Here is a 6,000-nt window from a genome sequence, read left to right as displayed (position 1 = left end):
GAGTCTCAAGAGCAACAAAAGGTCCTCCAAGAAAAAGCGCTATTGGCTATAAAGGATGCTAGTGACACGGTGACTAAGCTTCGGAAAGATGTTGACGTTATGGAAGAACGAGTTACCGGGCTAGGAGTGGATATGGAAAATGTTAAAACCGGCCTCACAGAACTACAGAAGTGGAAAGTGCGCCTGGAAACCACAGAAGTCGCGACGTCTAGTGGAACTACCGGAGTAGTGGTACAAGGACCAAGAGTTAAAGTGCCACCATACGACGGTACTACTTCTTGGAACGCCTATCGTCAGCAATTCCAGACGGTTGCTTCTGCCAACGGATGGACTAACGAACAATGCCTGACCGCTCTCAGTGTTGCGCTCAGAGGGCAAGCTTTGTCGGTCCTAGAAGCACATACAGGAAATGGGTTCCAAGACCTGATGGCGGCCCTTGAATCCAGATACGGGGAGCGACACCTGGAGCACGTGTTCCGTGCTCAACTTCATGACAGAGTCCAACGCTTAGGAGAGGGACTACAACAATGGGCGTTGGAAATTGAAAAACTGGTCAAGAAAGCACACCCAGGAGCTGACGCCAAGATGGTCGACACAAATATTGTGCAAGCATTTGTCGACGGAATCAGGGACCTAGAGATCAGAGCTGCAGTGAGGCTACGTCACCACACCTCGCTTAAGGAAGCATTGGCGCATGCTTTAGAGGTCGAGGCTGTTCGGCGTGACATACGGCAGACCTATAAGATCCGCGAGGTCTCTGAGGAAGTCAAGGAGGTTAGGGCTCCTACGAAGAGAAGTTCTGGAGCCATGTGCTACAAGTGCGGCGAGAGAGGCCATATTCAGCTCAACTGCCCGCAGAAGGAAACCCACATGGTAAGGATGAAAAGGCTCGAGGAACGCATGGAACAAATGGAAGAGCTGCAAAAGCAAGGGGCCTCGTCCCCTGCCCGGAAGCAGGGAAACGAATAAAATCCAGGACTAAGGGGCGAGTGCTGGTTGACACGGTGGAAGCCCCAATAACGGTTATCTCCCAAGCAAGCAGCGGGAATAGTGTGGTGATACAGGGGACTATTAACGGGACGGATTGCAAAATGACTCTAGACACAGGAGCCTCTAGAACAATAGTGAACCCAAATCTGGTAAAAGCCGCAAGAAGACACAAGAGGAGAATTAACTGTCGGCTCCTTACTGCCTCCGGTCAGCATTGGCTGACCGGAATTTCTCCCAGGACGGGTTTTGACCCGTCCTGGGAGAAATGTCAGTTACGATTAATGTAGGGGGATCCTCATACCCTCATGACGTTATCGTGGCTGAGATTATGAATGATTGCATCTTGGGTTTGGATTTCATGAAGAAGCATAGCTGCAGAATTAATGTCGCTGACGGAGTTTTCAAGTGTGGTGAAGAAGAAATTTTCATCCTTGGAGGCGCCTGCGGGAAAGTCGCATGTGTAAAGGAAGTCATCATACCTGGACGAGCGGAAGCTAAAGTGCTGGTGAAACTACCGCCAGCTGGAAAGAAGAAGTCAAACAGATGCGTGTTGATCGAAGACACACCTACCAAGACATCAGCGTAAAAACTGATGACGGCGAGAACCCTTGTTAGTGGAAGCAGTAACGCTGTGGTCAGAGTTTTGAATCTTGGTGATCGTGAGATCTGCTTGAACAAAGGTGACGTCATTGGAAAGTGCGAGGAAGTTGTCTGGATGAGAAAGTGTAGTTTGATCCTGTGATCGAACTCTCAGACTCAGCAAACACCAGCAACTATGGAATAGTGACTCAGCTACTCGATGACTGCAAGAGTAATCTGATTTATTCGCAGAGCAATAAGCTAAGAAGTTTCTACAACGCCACGCGAATATCTTCTCCAGTCAGGAAGGCGACCTTAGAAGAACGTCGATGGTTCAGCACAGGATAGATACCGGAAGCGAGAACCCAATTCGCCAACGAGCAAGACGGATACCCATCGCAAAGGAGAAAGAAGTTGAAGACCTTTTGGAGGACATGAGACGGCATAAGATTATTGAACCGTCTGCAAGTCCGTGGTGCTCACCTATTGTGTTAGTGAAGAAGAAAGATGGCAGCACAAGATTTTGTGTGGACTACAGGCGTCTCAATGATGTTACTAAGAAGGACAGCTATCCATTCCAGCTGGACCTGAAATCTGGATACTGGCAGGTGGAAATTCATCCAAAAGACAAGGAGAAGACAGCGTTCTCCACCGGTAAAGATTTATGGCAGTTTAACGTCATGGCCTTTGGATTGTGCAATGCACCTGCCACATTTGAGCGACTCATGGAGTGTGTACTGGCAGGCTTAGTTGGAGAGGCTTGCTTAGTCTACTTGAACGACGTCATCATTGTTGGCCGTAACTTCGAGGACCATTTGCGAAACTTAGAACGAGTTTTCGCCAAAATAGAGGGGGCCAAGTTAAAGTTGAATCCGAAAAAATGTCGTTTATTTAGGAGTAACCTTAATTATCTCGGCCATGTTATCTCCAGTAATGGAATCCAGACGGACCCGGAGAAACTGGAAGCAGTTCAAAATTGGCCGACCCCTAAGAACAAAACCGAAGTGCGGGCATTTCTCGGACTATGCTCATACTACAGGCATTTTGTTAAGGGATTCTCAGAGATAGCCAAGCCATTACATCGGCTGACAGAGGATAAGCGTCAGTTTATTTGGGACGAGACTTCTAAAGATTCTTTTCAGAAACTGAAGAAATATCTCTGTGAAACACCAATCCTGGGGTACCCACAACCTGAAGGTCAGTTTATAGTCGACACGGATGCAAGCAACACAGCCATTGGAGGGGTGTTATCTCAAAAACAGGGCGAAAGAGAAGTTGTAATTGCATATTTCAGCAAATCTTTATCTAAGCCAGAGAGAAACTACTGTGTGACAAGAAGAGAACTCTTGGCTGTCGTGAAGACGCTACAACATTTCAGCAAGTATCTCATTGGCAGACAGTTTTTACTGCGAACTGATCACGCGGCGTTGAAGTGGCTACTACAGTTTAAGAACCCAGAAGGTCAAGTAGCTCGATGGATTGAACAGCTCCAGGAGTATGACTTCAAGACCGAACATCGCAGCAGAAAGTCGCATGGGAATGCCGATGCACTCTCACGAAGGCCGTGTTCAGACGACTGCAAACATTGTGTTAAGCAGGAATCTAATGAAGTGACATTAAAGTTAACGAGAACAAGTCCTTTGGGTCCATGGGAGAACGATGCTATGAGGGAGGCTCAAGAGAGAGATGAAGACCTTCGGCACATCATCACATGGAAGAAACGGGGTGACGTAAAACCAATAGGCAGTTCAGTTCGAATCGAACTATCATTAAGCGATCGTCGGAGTGAAAACAAGTGATCAATAGTGAGTGAACCAGTGAACTTACGACTCGGCAACGACCTAGGACAGTGATAGTGCTTAGTGTTTTGGACTTAGTGCTTAGTGTTTGAGACCTAGTGTTTAGTGCAGTGTTAATAAAGTCTTCAAGAGAGTCAGCAGGTCTTTCTCTCCAAATCCTCGAACCCTAGCACGTAACAATAATATTCCTGGAATGGGGCTGCAGAAATACATTTTTCCAAATATTAAAAGGTTTTAAAACCCTCACGGGTCTTTTCCGTTTACATTGCGTTGAGTAAACATGATGGTGCTCTGTTGTATTAAGATTTTGTGGACATTACAAAACGTGTGTTTGAAGTTGAATTTTACAGCGTGGGCGTACTTTTGAAACGCGTATAACTTGTACCTTATAATAAATGAATATTATCTTGCTAAAATACCATAGCGGTTATCCTAGTCCTTTATCTGATATTATGTTAAAAATGTTATTGGTTAGTCAAGTGTAGCAATTCATTTATTATAAATAAGATAGTTACGTAATTATTTTTTAAGTGAGACTTTAACTCTATATGCAGTAAAGCACTAGAAGACAAAATATGAGGCAATATAATATTTAAACCTTCAATTAGATATAACTAAAACTAAATATAACTACAAATAGTAACTATGAGGTGACAAATAGTAGTAGTATAAACATTATATTTTGCAGTACAGAAGAGTGTATTTTCATTATACTTACAACTTTAGTTCGCAATACGCCACGTAATCTAGATTTATGTGGACTACGTTTTTCAAGCTATGTACCTTGTGTGTAAAACTCACAGTTTCTCTGTTCTAGCATTCGTTCTGAAAAACAAAACTTTTGTTTCTGATTATTTCTATGTTTATTATATTAAATGTTCTAAATCAATTGATTCAAAGGTTCTGATAATATTAAAATTCGTGCATTATTTTATTTGCTCAACAATTAAGTTACTAATTTACAAACTTTATTCTGTGGTTTACTGTAAATAGTTTTCGACAATGTAGTCGCAAATTTTATTTGACTGCCGCCAGTAAATGGATGTAGTGCCGTAAAATGTGAGTGTACTGCGAGTCTGCGAGAGCCGTGTTTATAGTATGAAATAGCCTAGCAATACATACGGGGCTGTAATTTCACTAAAATCGCTTATTAGCTGGCTACCGAAGGACGCGTATATTTTTTTATTTTTATGTATGACCACGTATTTATTTTTAACGAGTAGTCCGATTTTGATTAATTCATTTCTTTCTAAAATTTTTATAAACTCAAAGTCAATTTTTTTAATTCAGAATAAATGTTTGCAAATGTTCTCTGAAAGTCTACCGGTGGTAGGCATCACCTACCACCGGCTCGGGAACTATCCCGGCGAGAAGAACCGGCGTAAGAAACACGCACGGGGCCCCCAATTTTTTACCAAAAAAAAAGTGAGAAAAAAATTAGTCTTTTAAAATAAGGTTTACAATAAATTCTTATATTTTATACATCAACCTAACTTATGGTCTAAATTGTAAGGCAAGGCCAACTTTGAGGCCATTTTTGGTTAAACCACCATAAATAGAAAGTTATAATTATCTAGTACATACTAAAAATTTTAGGGTAAATAAAATACTGAATCACAATCACATAAAACCTACTTAATCAATTAACAATTTTAGACATAGCTAATCAATAACATGAAATGTACAAAATCAGCTACATATGTGATAATAATTTGATACTGTCGATAATAATAATTATATTATGCTTCATTTTTATTAAAAAAATCCTCTCCATTTGTTTTGTTTTTTATTAATCACACGAGGGTAGACCAAATTATGTTTCGTATTTTCGGGAAGTACGTGTGTCATAAAATGCGTTCTCGCGATGACATAGTATAGTGCCGGAGAGTGTTTGAAATGATATAGGTTAAGTACTGTGGCATGATTATTATCATAAAATCATTCTCAGCGTACTCAATATTGAGGATATATTGTGGTTTCTTTGTTACATATCCGCTTTACTACTAGGACTCCTTATGAAAAGATCATGTTTCATTGTTATTCACACGTCGAAAGGAATTTTGTGTCTTCTCTACTAATCTACTGTGTACAATATGTACAATCAAATTTTTTACAAGAATATACTCCAATCGATGTTTACTTAATTAAAAATATTTCAGTAATATTGAATAATAGTAATTGCTATGGAAAATATGCAAAAAAATACGCAACCATCTTTTCGAAGGCGTCGTTTCTGTCATCTTCACTGGAAAAATAATACTCCAGTCATAACGTCAGAAAAATCAGGCTAGAAATGCAAATGAACCGAGAAAGCCAAATTTTTGGATATTACGTGGGGGATGGCTAGAAACGCTTAAGTTCAAATTGTTGACCAAAATAACCTTGTGGGTTTTCTGCCATCTTGAAAAAAGAGTTAAATTCAGTTTTTTCATCATAACTCGGTTCACCGTCGAGATAAAAAAATCGTATTTCAACTGAAAAACTGAATTTAACCCTTTTTCCAAGATGGCGGAAAACCCACAAGGTTACTGTGGTCGACAATTTGAACTTAAGCTTTTCTAGCCATCCCTCACGTAATATCCAAAATTTGGCTTTCTCGGTTTATGTGCATTTCCAAATGTATATAATGACT

The sequence above is a fragment of the Aricia agestis genome, chromosome 4 (assembly GCF_905147365.1).
Source record: "Aricia agestis chromosome 4, ilAriAges1.1, whole genome shotgun sequence".
Classification (NCBI taxonomy): domain Eukaryota; kingdom Metazoa; phylum Arthropoda; class Insecta; order Lepidoptera; family Lycaenidae; genus Aricia; species Aricia agestis.
This window is presented reverse-complemented; position numbering follows the sequence as displayed.